We start from the raw sequence: 19,209 nt of genomic DNA on the forward strand, positions 1-19,209 counted from the left end.
GGAATGCTCTTGTTTGGCTAGGACTTTGTGTAGAGCACTGAGGTTTCCTACAGTGGAGCATTTGCCTAGGCTCTGCAGGCTCTCAGTGAGGTGGGCTCATCATGTGCTCTTTCTTCACAGAGAGAGCAGTATGCATTAGGCTGATAAGTCACCTTCCAACAGTGAGAAGGAATTGGACTGCCGTTTCCTCTCTGGAAATACTTGGAAAGTAACAAATGGTTGCTACGATAAAAATGAATCACAGATGTGTACAGCACAGCTGCATTGAAGACACTTTGCATTGTGCTCACATTCTCTTAAATGTTCTTCCCAAAGTTGCTCAGCTGGAACTCTGGGAAGAGGCTGGCACAGTATCGTGAAAAAGACATGAGGGGTAGAGTGGCGGCAAGCGGAGAAAGCAACCTTGCGTTAAAAGATGCACACTCTGTTTTAATGTTAGTTTCTACCAGCCCCTGGCAGAGTCACAGTAAGAGAGAGGAGCAGGCCAAAAGATAGGGACTGCACAACTCTAAATCTTCAAGTCCAGCATCCATTTTTACAAAGTTGCTCCTCTTTGGTGCACTTCAGATTAACCTCCGAGTCATCAGTTGTCTTTTTTCAGTTGGGTTATCGATCTTTCAGCAAACTCTGCCAGAGTCTCTGCTTCCTTGTGTTGGTAAGAATCTGTGTTTCTACTTGTCTTCTTTTTAGTATACTTTTCTTCAGGAGCAAACACTTCACATTTTGGTCTATCAGTCTGACCCACTTATCCATCTCTCAGCACCCAAACTGCCAGCTCAGCTCATTCTGCCTCGTGTTCCAAGTGTCCTTCAATAATCATCAACTTACAGGCCACCTCTTCACACTTCCTATCTGCCTCTTCTGTAATATGCTTATCTTTCTTAGCTGGATTCCCATCTTTTCTTCACGTTTTAGAGCCCTATTCTCAGTAACTTTCTTATCCTTCTCACTCATTTTCTGCTTTTCCCAGCTTCCACGGTGGCCAGGAGCTCCTGAGCATGGATCATCACTTTTTCAATAAGCAGGATCCTACAGTTCAAGAAGGTCCCCTCAGATTCAGCCTGAACTTGGGTCGGCTTTTGCTTTGTACTTCTGATCTGAGGGACTCAGGCCTCTCCTAACCATCTTCTTTCTGCTGCAGAACCTGGATCTTGCAGGTCACCTGCCTCAAGGCGGTTCCCACCCAGGTGCTTCCAGAACTTGGGTTCCTACCTCCTGGCACTTGGAGCTTCACCTACTTCACTACTCAAGTTTTTTGTCCTTGCCTGGAACTTAACTTACTCAGATATATTTTTCACACATGGACTCTGGTGTTTATTGGCTTGTTTAAATAATATTTAATTAATTTAACTTAATCCTAAAGTACATTGACCTAGAACGTGAAGGGTTTACCCATGTAGAATTAACAAATTTCAGAAGAAGGAACCTGTAACTATTTCAGTAACTCAGAGACTTCTACTCATTATAGCCAAAAGATTCATTTAAAATACACAGAAGTGGTAAGGTGTACATTTTCATTGAAAATATGACAACTGTAAGTGTTTGTGTTGCTCTTTTGATTAATTTTGAGTAATGGAAAGGTTTTAGTCTACATTGTTCTTATTATTGCTTTGTCCAAATTGCCTTGGGCACATAATAAATCACAATAAGCATTGTATGTCAAAATGACCTTTACTATGTAACAGAACCAATATTATCAGTTTAAGTTTACAAAGGAGATACTATATTATGGACTCTAAATGTGCCTCAAAGACCTATGTACAGCCTCTGGTGTTATTGGAAAAGCAAAATAAGTAGGTGATGCTTAGTAGAAGGGAGGTGTGTCCCTGAGAGGGGAGCCTTGTAGATGATATTGTGAACCTTGGCCTTTTCCTGATTCTTTTCACTTCTTGTCCACCATAGGTTGAACTAACCTTCTTTTGCATCCATCTTGGTGACATAGTGTGCTAACAGTCCCAGTGCACGGTCAGTTCAATGTATACTGAAAGATTAAGCCAAAACAAAACATTTTTCCTTTTAAGTTAGTTATATCTGTTATTTTGTTGAAGGAAAGGAAAAGTGAATAAGACAAGGAGAAAGCCAAAATACTACCTGTGAGGTTATGTGAAATATAAGAATCTTGATTCTTCCATGTTTCCAGTTTGTTGCTAACCATTTAAACTAAGGCAATAACATAAGTCAAAATTGATTTTAAAAAATGTATAATAGTCCCATTACAAGAAATTTATAAAAATAAAAATTAATTCACTCAAATACAAAAAATAAAAATTGAAATAAAAATTATTGGAGTTCATAATTTATTTTTTTAGTGTAATTAGAAAAAAAAATTGTCTACTTTTGACAGCCACGGTGAGCTAAGTCAAAAATCCTACCTTCTGTGCCAATGCCCCAACAGGTATGCATACTCTTATGAATGAGACAGAGATTAAGACTGCATAAAAGCTGCAAAATTAGTATGAGGAAGAAACCAGCTGCAGAAGAGAAGGCTGGGAATCTTCGGAATGAGGTTGAGTAGAACTGCCTGGAGCCCCTGGCACAGACGCCAAAATAATCTGAAGAGTCTGAAAGTGACCCACAGCTCATTATGAAATCCACATTAAAAAGCATGCCGCCAAGAAAGCCTGCACTGAGCAAATGACGAAGTTCAGTAATAAGGCTGCTCTTCAGGATACTGGGGTGGTCATCCTTCGCACAGCATTGCTCGTCTCACTTTGCTTCTGCTCTTGCTTGCTTTTTCCCTAGAAGTGCATTCATTCTTAACAGAGTCTCTAGGTTTTCTTGCTTCCAGATGTGTTGCTGTCTAATCCTTTGTCTTGGGACAGAACGAACTAGCAGTCCTGGGAGGTGTCCTTCGAGCTCTGACATCTGCCAATTTTAGTAAAGTTGTAGGAAACCAGATCATGCAATATCAGCAACAACAGCACGTTTTAGGTCTATTTATGTAATAATACTTGATACTTAAAACTTAAAGTATCACCTACATAAAAAAGCATCAAACTTTGACCATAAAGAGGTTTTGTTTTAAGTGACTATTGACATAAAAACCATTGTGAATGCACACACTCAGAAGAGAATCCATGAATCTACTTACATAAGCTAAATATGCCAAGGAGGGGGGAATATAAGTAGAACTGGCATTTCAATGCAAACTTCCTAGAACAATTCAATGATCACATTGCGCAATTACATTATTTCAGTCATGACCAATTCACACCCTATAATTAGCATGGAACATATGCATGCTGTGGTATATAATTAGTCCACCAGGAATTACATGACAATGGCCAACACCAATACAAATCAAAGGCTTCTCTAGCAACCAATGGACTGCCTGGGCTCTGAAGTCATGGGAATGAAACAAGCATAGTAACACAGTAATATTTAGGTAGGTCTATGGAAATGGCAATGGGATGCTCAAGGTTCCCTCCTGGAAGGAAAGAGTACCTTTATTAATCTTCACTTGAGGTTCTAGTTGCTATCCACAGATGTGAATGGTCTTAAGGGTCTGAGAGTATAAAAGGAGTGGAAGATTAACTTCAGTGAAAGGTGGGACACCAGTGATGCAGCTTATGAGACACTTCACTCGTTCCCAGTTGGCATTCTTCAAAGCCACACAAAGCTACCTGTCAATCTCCCCAACTCCTAATAATAGTCAATCGCTTATGCCTTTATAAGAAAGAAAAATAGTAAACTTACTGATTTTTCTAAGCTGTAGTTGGATAGAATCATGTCATTGATCTAATGGTAGCCTCCTTAGAGTCAACAGACAGTTTTCTATATCTCCCTAAGGAAAATTTATGGTACACTGCAATGTTGATACATGTGACCTTACATAACATACTCAAATGCAGTTTGATATGTTAACAGTACCAGGCAATAATGAGTTCAAAATAGTTCAAGTAAACAAAAATGTAGACATGACATGGAGTAACAAAAATATTATTTGCTCCCTGGAGGCTGCAACGAGATGTAGAAATTTTATGTGTTTACATGTGTATTCACAATCCAGCAAAATATAAATGCTTCCTATTGCATGAAAATGTTAAAATAATTCAAACCAAATCAACGTGTAGATAAGTAAAAAATTCACTGCATGAATAAATAAATATGGGGAAATATATATCTAATTGTTCATTAGGATAAGTCTAACTGAGATATATAAATACTTTGAACAATTAACATTATTTTATATAATAACTATCTATCTCTTAAATTTAATACAATAAGGAGCACTGTGATATTATACAATTCAAAGGGAAATTAAGGTAATTTATATAAAGCACTTTCTAACTTATATTATTATTGACCAGACATGGTGAAATTAATTTAACAAAAATACATACAGTTATTATTTAATTCCTTCTGAATGAGTCTTTTGAATTACTCTTGTCAAACATTAGTTTATATTGAAGCCTTATTCAATTAGTACTTTTCAGCTTATACACAGAATCAGAAAAACGTTTAAGATTTTCATTAAATAATAGTTTAAAAAAAACCATGTGAACAATCCATTAACACTTCATTAGCTTTTGACAATAAATTTTATTCTCAGCAACTATGAGTATATGTCAACAAAACATAATTAGAAGTTTTTTTTCCCATTGTTGCATTTAGACTTACATTCTTTGTAATAAAGACAAAGAGGGAACATATACAGATGATTTCACTTTGAAGTTTTCTTTCTGTACATAAACCAGTAAAGACAGCTGTGTTTAATTTAAGATAGTTACTCAGGTGATTTCATCATTCTCACTAGTAAATGTGAACTTCAAGATTATAAATGGGATCCTTTGAGTGCCATGTTGAATGCCAAAAAGGAAGAGTAGAAACTAAAATAGCAATGATGCATGAGCAGTATAAAGTAACTGATACTTACATTAGATTTGAGGAGATTTTAGTATTCTCTCATTGATGGGAGTCAAGCAGCCTAGTTTTGGAATAGTATATGAGTCTAACGGGTCTCCATGAGGAAAAACCCATGGAGACAGTCTCACTTAGCAAGTACCAGTGGATTTTAAAATATAAGTAAAGACAGGTTGAGCTACTCAGGGCCTACCACTTGTTTGAAAATCATCTGGTGATGAGAAACTACTTCAATTCTTCATACTGACACCCTTCCCTACATTAGGATTTGAACCACAACTGAGGCTGGAATGTGGCATCTCTTCAGGACATAAAGAACTGTTACATGTAACTATCAAGCAAACTATTGCTTTGTAATGTTAGCTGTAATAAATAAGAGAGATTAACACTGTGCAAGCCTATTTAAAATGTAAGAGAATATTAAAGTAAGATTCAAATGAACATATACATATTCATTTTTACATGTTTGCCTTGACCCTGGAACTTGGACAAAAATCAACATAATTCTCCAGACCTAGATCGAAATGTAAACTGTTTTATATTAAAACATTTATAAAATGTTGCCTATAAAAAGAAGATATATGAGATAATAGAAACTAACATAGCAAATGAAAAAGATGTTAGAAATCTGTAACAAAAGACACTGAAAATGACCATATCAATATACTCATACAGAAGAACATAGTGTAAATCATTGAAGTAGAGAGACAACAGATACTAAAAGCATACATTAGTAAATAAGAAAGAATAGGCCCACTGAGATGAAAAGCAGTGGCTAAAACAGGATATTAGATACTGCAGAAATGATACACAGTTTTGAAAATGTCATTGAAAGCATTTAAAGTAAGCATGTACTTATGAGCTTTTTACATATCTAAACAATGTGTCAATAAACAGCACATTAGAAATGATCTACGCCTGGCAGTGGTGGCACATGCCTTTAATCCCAGCACTCAGGAGGCAGAGGCAGGTGGATCTCTGTGAGTTCGAGGCCAGCCTGGGCTACCAAGTGAGTTCCAGGAAAGGCACAAAGCTACATAGAGAAACCCTGTCTCAAAAAACCAAAAAAAAAAAAAAAAAAAAAAAAGAAAGAAAAAGAAAAAGAAGAAATGATCTACTATAAATGTGAGAATAATCAGTTACAGAAAAGTACTATAAATATGCTCAATGTAATAACAACTAAAACCATGTAAAGTACAATAAAATGTATCTGGGAAAGTTCATAAAATCTCAACAAGAAAAGACATAGATAAAACAATGAGGCAGGCATACTGTAATCACACTTTAAATTAGTGCAGAGTAGAAATGGGAAACAAAAACAAAAAAATAAAACCAAACCAAACAAAAAATCCCCAACAGCCTGGCAATAATGATATATCACTTATAGAAGAATAATATTAGGAATAATAGCAGCTTTTTTTCACAAAATAAACAAAATATTGTAGTATCATTTTGAAATATGCATCTATTTTATTTGTATACGTGCTTTGTGGAATAATATTTATGTATCTCATATATTTATATAAAGTTCAACTTTCTGTGTATCTAAATATTCATCAATGGCTAAAAATTAAGAATCTTTTTAAAAGCATATGAGAACTGAAGCAACTCATGCTCATCAGAGCAAAACTAAACTGAATACCTACTGAAACCAATTAGGAAAATGTACAATATTCCCAATTAATACTTTTGAAAATTAATAAAAATAAAATTTGCTATGTGAACAGCAGTGATGCAAACATTTCCTTCCCACTTACATGTACTGACAAGACAACCAATTTTCCCATCTCAAAGAAGAGAGTACTATCTAACCACAGATACAAATAAAACCAGCAAATGCTGGAAAATGTGCCCATGGCAAGTGTGAGAAAACTACAAAAAAGAAAAAGCATGGAGACTGGTAAACAACTTTAGCAGTGGAGATCCAATTAGACACCTATGTGGAGGTGTTGGTATGTTTATGTGGGAGAATATTTTGTTAGTTGAGAGGGAAAACCTTGACAACTGTGGGCAGCATCATTACCTATACATGGGACCCTAGATTCATAAGAAAGAAGAAATGAGCTTCTTACTATTTTAAATGCATTGCTCTTTGCTTCACTTGGAATATCATGTGACTAGCTAATTCAAGTTCCTCTCTTCTGTAATTTTGAACCAAATAGCCTTTTTTTTTCATCAAATCTGATTGTGTCAGGGTATTTTATCAATTATAATAAGAAATAAAACTAAGACAATTTCCATTGTTATACTAACCTGATTGATAATTTAATATTTAATTGATTCATTAACATATTTAAATTATTATCAAGGTAACATATTTTTTCTTGAATTAAATAAGCTGCAAGTCATTAAAATGCATGCCATAAAATTATCAAGGAACTAAATCTAGAATGCTAGTATGCATCTAGAATTTATTTCATTTTTAAGATTCCCTGACACTATGAAAATATTCTTAATTTCTTTCAATTATTTTATTACAACACTATGAACCTATTCTGAGATATATACTAAAGTACAACAGTGCATAATCCTTGGTGTTTCAAAAAGTTTCATTTACAACATGTGCCTTTATTTAATATATGTAATAACACACATTAAGTATAAGATTAATGACTTTCAGTTTATACTCTGTAGGTATAAAAAGTTAACAAACTCATAGAAGACAAAAGATGACAGATGGATGTTCAAAATGAGATGATGCACCAGCAGGGTCTTTAATTTATAAATGTACTGGAGAATATTTCAGCAATTTGTGAGGAAAATCTAAGAGTTTCTACCTAAACATCACCATGAATTAAAATATTCAGCTAACCCAACCTACATAGATATTCCCTGTGGGAAAAGAATGTCAGATTAGAGAAAAAAGTAAAGGTCTTTTTGTAAGTTTCATTGAATGCTAATAATAAATAATTCTGTAGCTGCTCTCTGAACCACATATGTATGATCCAGATTTCAAACAGGCAGGCTAAGGCAAAGGTGCTGAACTGAAATTTGGACTGCCATCTGCTGTGTGAGAAATTTTAGAGTATGAACTCGGCCAACACAACTGTATTCATAAAAAGCATATATTATACGCCTTGTGGGAAACTTGTAGAATCCATCATTTCCACAATGCATCACATATTCACAATCTCAGAGAAAAGATGAAGCCTGGAGATTAACCTTGAATGCCTCTACTTGACATGTTTTCTCCTACTGGATTGTTTTGTCCAGTTTTGATTGAGAGTTTGTGCCTAGTCTTATTCAATCTTCTTAATGCCATGACTGGTTGATATCCCTGGGAGCTGCTCTCTTCTGAAGGGAAAGGGAGGAGTAGTGGATATGGGGGAGAAGGGAGATTGGGGAGAGCTGGGAAAAGTATAGGGAGGGGCAGCTTCAATTGGGATGTATTGTATGAGAGAGGAATTTAAAAAAAATGAGAAAAGGAAGAAAGAGAAGATGACATTAATGAAACAATACCTCTGGAATCACAGTGTAGAGAAAGTGTTTTAGTATCAATAGGAATGCAATAACTGTCAGTGTCAATAACAGACACTCGACCCAAATGTAGGTTCTAGATATTACAATATAGCATTCTAAATGGCATATTCAGTGGAGTGAGTCACAAAATAATTTCAAGGTGAATATTAGATATTAGCCTTTTAGAAAACTCAAAATAGCTCTTGCAGATGGATGGATGGAACTAGAAAAAAGTCATCCTGAGTAAGGTAACCCAGACCCAGAAAGACAAACATGGTATGTACTCACTCATAAGTGGATGTTAGATGTAAGCAAAGGATAACCAGGCTATAATCCACAACTCCAGAGAAACAAAATAACAAGTAGGACCCTAGGAGGGACAGCCATGCATTGCCCTGGGAGAGAGAAATTGATAAGGTCTCCTGGATAAACAGGGAGGTGGGTAAGACGGGAGGGGTTGGAGGGTGAGAACATGAAGGAACATGATGGTCAAGCTGGGGGAAGGACTGAGAGGGAGAACAATGAAAGAGACATTTGGATAGAGGGAGCCATTATGGAGTTAGGGAGAAACGTGGTGCTAGGGAAATTCCCAGGAATCCACAAGGATGACACAAACAAAACTCCTCTATCAGTAGTGGAGAGGGTGCCTGAACTGGCCTTGTCCTGTAATCAGATTGGTGACTAGCCTAATTGTCATTATAGAGCGTTCATCCAGTGACTGATGGAACCAGATACAGAGAACCAGAGCTAGACATGGGGCCAAGCTCCTAGAGTCCAGTCAAAGAAAGGGAGGAGGGATTGTATGAGCAAGAGAGGTCAAGATCATGATGGAGAAACCCACAGAGACAGCTGACCAGAGCTAGTGGGAGCTCATGGACTCTGATCTGAAGACTTGAGACCCTTCAGGGGACTAAATTATGCCCTCTGAATTCAGGTGACAGTTTTGTGGCTTGGTCTGTTTATGGGGCCCCTGGCAGTGGGACCAGGATTTTTCCCTGGTACATGAACTGGCTTTTTGGAGCCTATTCCTTATGGTGGATACCTTGCTCAGCCTTGATGCAGGGGGGTGGGGCTTGGGCCTGCCTCAACTTGATGTGCCAGACTTTGTTCACTCCCCATGGGAGGTCTTACCTTTTGGAGGAGTCCGGGGTGCAGGAGGAAGGTGGATGGATGGAAGGAGGGGAGAAGAGGGACAGGGAAATGTGGTTGGTATGCAAAATGAAAAAAAAATAAAAACAAACAAACAAAAAGAAAAACACACTGATGTGGTGGTATTGTGTTCCCCAAAATATTGTGTACTCTAATAAATTTATCTGGGGTCAGAGAACAGACAGCCACTAGAAACAAAGGCTAGAAAATGGTGGCACTCACATCTTTAATCCTAGCATTCCAGAGATAGAAATCCCTCTGGATCTCTGTGAGTTCAAGGCCACATTGGAAATAGCCAAGCATGGTGACACACGCCTTTAATCCCAGAAAGCCAGCCTTTAATCCCAGGGAGTGGTGGTAGAAAGCAAAAAGATATATAAGGCGTGAGGACGAGAAACTAGAGGCATTTGGCAGGTTAAGCATGTGGCTGGTTAAGCTTCAGGCTTTCGAGCAGCAGTTCAGCTGAGAGCCATTGGGATGAGGACACAGAAGCTTCCAGTCTGAGGAAACAGGACCAGCTGAGGAATTGGCAAGGTGAGATAGCTATGGCTTATTCTGTCTCTCTGATCTACCAGCATGACCCCAATAACTGGCCTCGGGTTTGATTTTATTAATAAGAACTTTTAAGATTCCTGCTACACACTGAATGTCTCAGTAACATGTAACAGAATTAAAAGGTCATATCAGTATGTTATTGCAGTACATTTAGAAACCAGACAGTGGTTAAGAAAAACAAATAAGGTTATAAACCAATATTTGTGGAAAACATGCATTTATATAAATTGAAAGTTCAGTGTCTCAGAAAAAACTGAGTATTAAAAACAAGCAAAGAAACACTATTACTCCTAATAGGAAAACACTCCTGTACATGTTGGTTAGACTGCTAAAGTAAACATGTTCACATATACCTCAAATGAGAGTATGTATTGCAATAAATAAATCTAAATTGATTTTTCTTAAAAAGGAAGTTCAGAAGGTAGTAATACAATATTTGTGAGTAGTTAAAAGTGAATGTCAAACTTGCACTAAACATCTGGCATAGATATGTAAAATAAAACAATGTAAATAACTTGCACATAAAAAAATAATGTAAGTGGGACTGGAAGATCTTGAATAAACTGGTGATTTATGCCAAACAACTTTATTAATGAAAAAGACATCATATATACTGTATGCAAGGAGAAAATGACTAAGGTCAGCAAAGAGCGATGTCAGACATAAGTGGAAAAGAGAACACATGATGTCTGAGACACAGCTGCCTTCAGACTGATAATTACAATCCAGGAAAGAGCCAGGTCCCCAGAAACCACTTCAAGGTCCTGGCTCCAGTTTCTGAGCAAGAAACAGGACACACAACAAAAGTTCCTTTCTGTCTGGCTCCCCAAAATTAATTAAACATTCACATGTATGCATATATGTGTGTGCTAATTAACCCAGCACATCAATACCCAAAGCTACTTCATTGGTTTTGAAATTTTGATAACAGAATGTCTACAAAAAACTAGCCAAAACTTTTGGTGAGAAAAAGTTATCTGCATCTTCTTATCAATTTATAGTTTCTTCTAAGAAATATCTTCTTCCAGGCCACTTAGGAAATCAGACAACCTGGCTTCATTTCCAACATTTCCCTCGGTTGGTATAGAGTTCCTCATGATTGAAAATTAGAGCTGCAGCCAAAACTACATTTCCCAAAATTATATTAGCGATTTTCTTTCTGACTGCCTTGGGTGACAGAGTTTTCATTGGAAGTTTTAAACTGCTGGTTTGTCATATTCCATGCATACTGGAGAGACATATTTTCTCTGAGTTTTAGCTTATTTCACTTAACATAGTGATCTCAAGTTCCATTTATTTTCTTGTAGATGACATGGTTTCATTACTTTTAAATTGAATTAAAATCATGTTTAAAAGCATTTGAAAATTCTAAAATAACAGAAGCAAGATATTGACAAACTATTTCATATATTAATTCTCTTCAACTTCACCTAAGTGGATTACAGATTTGTTTTTCTTTATCAAAGTGTATAATAGTGACATGGCTATTTTGAGATAACAAACCAGTTTTTTATTGGATTTGAGAACTAATCCAAAAGATAGTATGTCATGCCTTGTATTAGAATCTTAGTCAACAGTTTGTGGGTGGGGGGGGTCATAGGATCTATGAGAGAACAATTAAAACGATCATGATGTTAACTTGCTTCTGCATGTTCACCTTTATGTGTTTGATATATTTTGCACCCCAGTAAACTTATGGAGGTCAGAGAACAGAACAGCCACTATATTAAACATAGCGGTTAGGCAGTGGTAGTACACTCCTCTAATCCTAGCATTCTGGAGGCAGAGATCAATCCGGATCTCTGTGAGTTCAAGGCCACACTGGAAAAGGCCAGGCATGGTGACATACACCTTTAACCCCAGCACTTGAGATCTCCTGTCTTGCTTGGGAAAGCCACATGACTTTAATCCCAGGAAGTGATGGAAAGAAGCAGAAAGGTATATAATGCATGAGGACCAGGAACTAGGGGCATTTTAAACTCTTAGGCTTTTTAGCAGCAGTTCAGCTGAGATTCATTCCAGTGAGGACTTAGAAGTTTTCAGTCTGAAGATTCATGGAACCAGGATCCAATGAGGAGTTGTCGAGATGAGGTTATCTGTGGCTTCTCTGATCTTTCAGATTTCACCCCAATACCTGGCTTTTTTTTTAATAAGACCTTTTAAGATCCATGCTACATCTTATTTCCATAAACTAAGACTGCATTTAGCCTTGGGAAGTGAAACTTCTTTTTGTAGTAGGACGTATTCAGTGCACAGTCATATAACTAGTTAATATGATAAAGAGACTGGTTTTCAGCCCTAAATGAGAATCACTTGCATAGGCTAGCCATTTGACCTGAGAATTCTATTGATGAAATTATTAAGGCCACTCCACATAGTTAAAAGGGAGGTTTATTTAATGGCATAACTTACAAATGAAGGGATAGGTAGGTCGTAGGGTCTGGGAAGGTCGTAGCGCAGTCAGGTGGTATTCTCTGGAGAACTCTAATCTGTCCACCTCTAGAGAGCGTCCAAGGTCCAGGAACCAAGAGAGGGTGGTGCATCTGGATCTCGGGTCCTCAGGGTCCTCTCTTGGCCCCGCCTTGTAGGCATAATAGTTATAGAAGCCACAATGGGGATTGGAACTTCCAGACCAAAGCTGGAATGGCTACCCACTACAGAATTCTGAAATTTATGTATTAGTGAAACATGTTTTATGGGTGAAATCATGTTGAGAATGTAAAAGAAATGAATGAAATATCAATAGCAATCTCACCAACACCAAGGCAAGAACATTGTGAAAGAAAAGCAGAAATAATGTATGAACCAGAGGATGAGGAGAAGTTCATTGAAATACTATCTTTGGACACAACATGGCTATTACAAGCATAAATTCTGAGCAACTGTGCCTATTCAAACAAGCCTACATAACATCAAGCCAGCAAATATCTCCCAGATGAGGGATATTTCCAGGCCCCATCACTTACTGAGGAGCTAGTTGCAGTGGATAGTTGCTAGGGGAGTGGAATGATTGTTTATTGAGGACAAGCAACTGATAGTTTTCCAGCGCCCTCCTGGCTGGCATCGTGACCATGACGGATGAGCAACACACTGGACCTTGTGGATTATAAAGAAAGAAAGATATGAAGTTGGGAGGAGGGTATGATCAGAATATATAGAGAGTTGTCCAGGGCATGGATAGATTTAATATTTCATTTACCCATGAAGAATTTCTCAACAATGAAGCATTCTTTTAATTCAAAATGACATGAAAATAGGGATATGAATGCCGGGCGGTGGTGGCGCACGCCTTTAATCCCAGCACTCGGGAGGCAGAGGCAGGCGGATCTTTGTGAGTTCGAGGCCAGCCTGGGCTACCAAGTGAGTTCCAGGAAAGGCACAAAGCTACACAGAGAAACCCTGTCTCAAAAAAAAAAAAAAAAAAAGGGGATATGAACTGCAAAATGTTGTCTTCAAAGAATGGCACAGTCATTATAATAATAATGAAATCACAGAAGCTCCACTTGCACTGGGCCTGCGCACGACTGGACCTGTACATGACTGGGCCTGTCAATGGTCAATCATGGATTGCAGAAAGGCTCATAGATTTCTATTACTCTCTAATGAACAATTGCCTCTGATGGATTTTGGGCATGGGGAACATAACATGTCGGCAGTTTTATGGGACAGCTGGAGTTGGAGGTAGTAGTTATACATGATCCTATTTCAGAAGATACATGTATGAAATTCTTAAAAATAAAGAAACAATTAGAAACATTTCAAGTATTTTTTTGGAAAGAAAATAAGAAGGAGAAGAGAAGAGGAAGAGAGAGAAAAAGAAAAAGAAAAGGAAAGCAGACCGTGTTGGTATAGGATTGAAATTCCAACATGGTCTAGGCAAAGACAGGCAGATGTGCATGCCAGCCAATAAAGCTTACTTGACTTCTATGTAAGTGAGAGATTCTCTAACCAAATGTGGTGGGAAAGTGTATGATACCTAAGGAATGATACTTGAGATTGTCTTCTGGGCTGTACATGCATGTGTGCATATACACATACATAAACATGCATTAACATACACACAAAAGGAATAATCACTATATAAGCTTTATAAGTGACAAGCACATAAAGAATTATGGAATTTATGCATTTATATCTACTAATGTGTAATTTAAATGTAATTCTTATTAAAATTAGTATTGTTGACTTGAGTTTTTCAAGAATATTTACATTTTTTAAAGAAGTTATTTTCATTTTATAGATGACTTATGTTCAAACTGAATTTGTGTTAGTATATTACTGATTAGAATATTATAAATATGAAAATCAAGATATTTTTAAATGTTTTACTAACAACCCATAAATTACATGATTTATAGTAAAATTTATTTGTTAAAGTAAACATGATAAACATGAAGAAAATGAATGTGGTCAAATATTTGTTATTTGATGTTAACATATCAAATATTATGGAATTAAATAAAATTAAATGAATAGTGACTATTTAAATTACTACTGTGTCAAGAAAAATATGAGGCATACATTCTAAAAAATGATTATAAACTAAAAGAAATTAATACAAACCTATGACCAAATTACAATGGTATATTTAAATTTGGGAATCAGACACCATGAAATTTTCCATTTTGATCAGAAGAAAGTATTTCATTCATAATAGTGTTAGGGGTTTTCTTGTTGCTGTCATGATTGTCCTTCCCTAACACTTTGCAAATTGCCTCTAGTTCTTCACCTAGAGTTGGAGCTATGTAAAACATCTCTCTTCCATGTGGGTACGTATAAGAAAGACATTGTCATTATGCAGGTACTATCTAGCCCACCATACTGTTGAGATTTTATGTAAGCAGCATAGTATCATAGTCATGTCTAGAAGTCACTATCTCAAAGCAAGCATCCTGGGTCTCTGGCTTTAATAATCAAACTTCCCCTCACTAATATTCCCTTAATACTAAATATAGTGATTTCACTGGTGCTGATGTTTGTTTCTACTGTTTTAGGGGGCTTGTCACCCAGCTCCCAAATAAATCACACAAGGAGGCTTATTCTTACTTATAAATGTCAGCCTTAGCTTGGCTTGTTTTTTTGTTTTTTTTTTTTTTGTTTTTTTCTTTTTGCAAGCTGTCCTTAACTTTAAATTATTCCATCTACCTTTTGTCTCTGGGCTTTTCCCATCTCTTTCTTCTGTAAATCTCACTCTTACTCAGTTGGCTTGCTGTGTAGCTGGATGGCTGGCCTCTAGAGTCCTCTTCCTTCTCTGGGTACTTCTACTCTGTCCTCCCAGATTTTTCCTACTATATATTTTCTATATATTCTGCCAGCCCTGTCTATCCTTTCTCCTGCCTTGCTATTGGCCATTCTGTTCTTTATTAGACCACCAACTGTTTTAGACAGGCACAGTAACACAGCTTCACAGAGTGAAACAAATGTAACATAAACAAATGTAATGCATGTTAAAATAATATTCTACAATACACTGAAATTTCTTCTTTTGAGAATTCACTGTTTAGTTCCATGACATAATTTTTAAGTGAGTTATGTGCTTTCTTGATGTTCAGCGTTTTTTTTTTTTTCTTTTTTCTTTTTTTTTTGGGGGGGGGGGTTGTTTAATTGTTTGACTGTATGTGTGTATGTTTTAACATTTTATACTGGTAACGTGATTAATGTGTTCATCAGCTGTAGAATTTGATGTCGGGGTCTTTGATGCATAGAAGAATATCATCTGCACATAAGGACACTTTGACTTTTTCCTTTCCTATTTGTATTTACTTTAACTTCGCCATCTGTCTTACTGCAGTAGCTAGGACTTCAAGAATTGTATTGAATGGGAATTAAGATAGTGGACATCGGTGTCTTGTTTTAAATGCCATAGGAAACTATTTGAGCTTCTTGGTGTTTATCACGATGTTGGCTGTGGGTGTTTTTTTTTTTTTTTTTTGCCTTTAGCATTTTGAGATATGTTCCATGTATACTCACATTTTCTAGGACTTTAACCATGAATCAGGGTTGGATTTTGTCAAAAGCCTTTTCTGCAAATAATGAGATAACCATGGGGTTTATGTCCTTGAGTCTATTTATATGATAGATTGCAAATATTGATTTCTTCACGGGAAATTATCCTTGCATCCCTGGAATGAAACCAACTTGATCATAGTGGAGGATTTTTTTAAAAAAATAATATAACCTTGAAATCATTTTGCAAGTATTCTATAATGGAGGATTTTTGCCTTTATGGTCACCAGAGCTATTGTCTTATATAGTTGTGTGTGTGTGTGTGTGTGTGTGTGTGTGTGTGTGTGTGTGTGTAATATTTAGTAATACACTTTTATATATTTATATTTAACTAAATATAGCCTGTTCATTCTATGTAATTTACTTGTTTAGGCCTGAGCATTGCATGTTGGATAACCAATTGATGTGCTCTTCTCTCATTGAGACTATTTCCCCTGTTCTCAGTATTCCTTAGTTGCCTATATTTCTTTGTGTAGGGCTGAGGCTTAAGAGGCCTCAACTTTTTCATGTAGGCACTTAGTAACATAAACTTTACCCTTGGGAGTGTTTGATATGTTGTTATGTTGCATTTTTGTGTTTTGTATTATGACTGTTTGAGATGTGAATGTGTGGCATTTTCATTATTATTCAATTGCAGGAATTATTTGGTTTCCCTCTTGATTTCTTTTTTCACCCTATTATTCAGCAGTGTGCTATTTAATCCCCATGATCTCGCATGATTTCTGTAATTTCTATTGAAATTGGTATCCTGCTTTATTCCACTGTAGTCTGTTAGTATAAAATGTATCATTTCAATTTCTCTATGATAGTTTAGACTTGCTTTTTGTCCTTTTATGTCATGGAATTTGAAAAAATAATTAAGGGCTGCTCAGAAGAATATTTATTTCTATTGTTTGGGTTGAATACAATGCTAGAAGAATATTTATTTCTATTGTTTGGGTTGAATACAATCCTGATGTCTATTAGGCCCATTTGATTTATGATGTCATTCAACTCCAATATTTCTCAATTTAGTTTTATATAAGTGACAAGTCTCTTAGTGAGAGTGGGATTACCCACCATAATTGTTTTGGGGTTCTCCTCTGGTCTCAGGTGTAACAGCATTCTTTCATACAATTTATTCCAACTGTGCTTGGTACATACAGGTTAAGAACTGTGATATTCTCTTGTTTAATTTTTCCATTAATGAGTTCAAAGTATCCCTTTTTTATATTTCCTGATGAGTTTTATCTTAAAGTTTAACTAAATAAAAACAAATATTAGTGTAGCTTTACCTGCCAGTTTCTTAGTTATATTTGTTATGAATACAATTTTCTATCCCTAAGTTAGTATCAATCCTTAATAGTAAGGTTTGTTTCATGAAGAGAAGTGATTGACCTTCTTACTTTTTGTTACTTTTTCCCAATATCACTTTTAGCTCTATAGAGGTAATATCCTCTTATGCATTTACTTTATATCATCCAGATAATTACAAATACTGGTAAATATACCTAATATCCATTTGTAAATTTTTTAAGAAGTAAGTTTTCAATTTTTTGTCCATTCTTTAAAATGGCCATTTTACTCAAATTTCTTGTAAATTGTGGCTGTTAAACTGCATTTTCTATGTTAAACTGTGTTTTATGTGTTGGTTAGTTTTCTGTTGCTATAACACATTACCAAAACTCATCAATTTACAAAGAAAAGAGATTGACTCATTATATTTTGGAGGTTTCTAATTGTGTTTACTTGCTGCAAAGGTACAATGTTAAGCAGAATGTTTAAGGTAGAAATTTCTGCTGCAGGAGCTAACGAGCGAGAAACAAAGGGTCAGGGACCCATCTGTCCTCTCACACAGTAAAAAGTTACTTCTGGGTATGATATTTCAAAGTTCTAGTCTTTCCCAATAGTGTTGTAGTATGACAATCATTTCTGAATTCATGGGATATTAAGGGGTTGCTTATCTAAAGCAGAGTTGTCTGAATTTGAAGGTAATGAAATATCATTTCCCAGGGGAATGTCTTAGAGCATTTCTCCCATTTTTTGTTTGTTGATTTGCTTGCCTGTTTTGTAAATCTTAGTCCTAAATTTAAGTTCTAGCTCCTTTTGGTTTAATATTGGTAAGTTAAAAAAAATCCCTGTGTGGTCAATATGAGTTTTCTTAACACAACTTTACCTTTCCCCTAATGTATGTCCTTGATTCCTGTGTCAAAATCAATCATCTAAATCCATGATGCTATTTCTGTTATTTTCCATTGATTTATGTGCTATTTCATGTCAGCACCATAGAGTTTTAGTGATTTTAGTTTTATACTGTTTTCAAAGTCAGCTCTGTCTCATTATCTGGGTTACATTATCTGAAATAGAGAGTGTTAATAAAAATGGCTTTTGAACAAATGTAACCCTTTTTTGAGATATAGCACCAAATAATCCTTTTATGTACTCATGATATAAAACACTGGACATTTGCTCAGCCTGAGTGAAGGGAGGAGAGGACTGGACCTGCCTCGACTCAATCTATCAAGCTCAGCTGAATCCCCAGGGGAGTCCTTGTCCTGTAAGATATGGGAATGGGGGTGAATTGGAGGAAGCATGGGGTGGGGTGGGAAAAGGGAGGACAGGGGAATCTGTGGATGATGTGTACAATTAAATTCAATTATAAAATTAAAATAACAATAAAAAGATATAATTGTGTATCAAGTTGACAATGGAAAAAAAAACAAAAAACAAAAACACTGGACACTCTTGTTTATATTTGTAACTTCCTACTTTTTTCCGTTATCTTATAGTAAAACTATCTTCATTTAAAAAAGTTAGCTTTAATCATACTGAGTTAAACTGATTTTTTTTTCAATGACTAAATATTGTTTTAGTGTTTCAAAAGAGAAAATGAATTGGGCTAAAAAATGGAAATTCTGTGTGTGTGTGTGTGTGTGTGTGTGTGTGTGTGTGTGTACGTGTGCTTTCAATTTGACTGATACCTTACATGACAAAAGACATGATTAAGTTAACTATTTAGAGTGTAAGTTTATCTTTGATTAGATAATTATATACTGAGTGACATAATTGGTTTTGTCCTTACAATGTGACTGTGGGAGATTAGACAGACACCTTAGAGGGAGAAGGGAACATGAAGAAGATGGTCATGATTTTACTGATGTGGCCACATAAAGAGAAACATCAAATTATATAATAGTT

The 19,209-nt window shown here is 36.0% G+C and overlaps 1 pseudogene; it reads right to left on the bottom strand.

Annotated features, from left to right (window-relative positions):
* Window positions 1–516: 516 nt before the first annotated feature.
* The window catches only part of LOC121832439 (uncharacterized), a 44,447-nt pseudogene continuing 25,754 nt past the window's right edge, over window positions 517–19,209 (bottom strand).

This window comes from Peromyscus maniculatus, chromosome 9 (genome assembly GCF_049852395.1).
Source record: "Peromyscus maniculatus bairdii isolate BWxNUB_F1_BW_parent chromosome 9, HU_Pman_BW_mat_3.1, whole genome shotgun sequence".
Taxonomy (NCBI): Eukaryota; Metazoa; Chordata; class Mammalia; order Rodentia; family Cricetidae; genus Peromyscus; species Peromyscus maniculatus.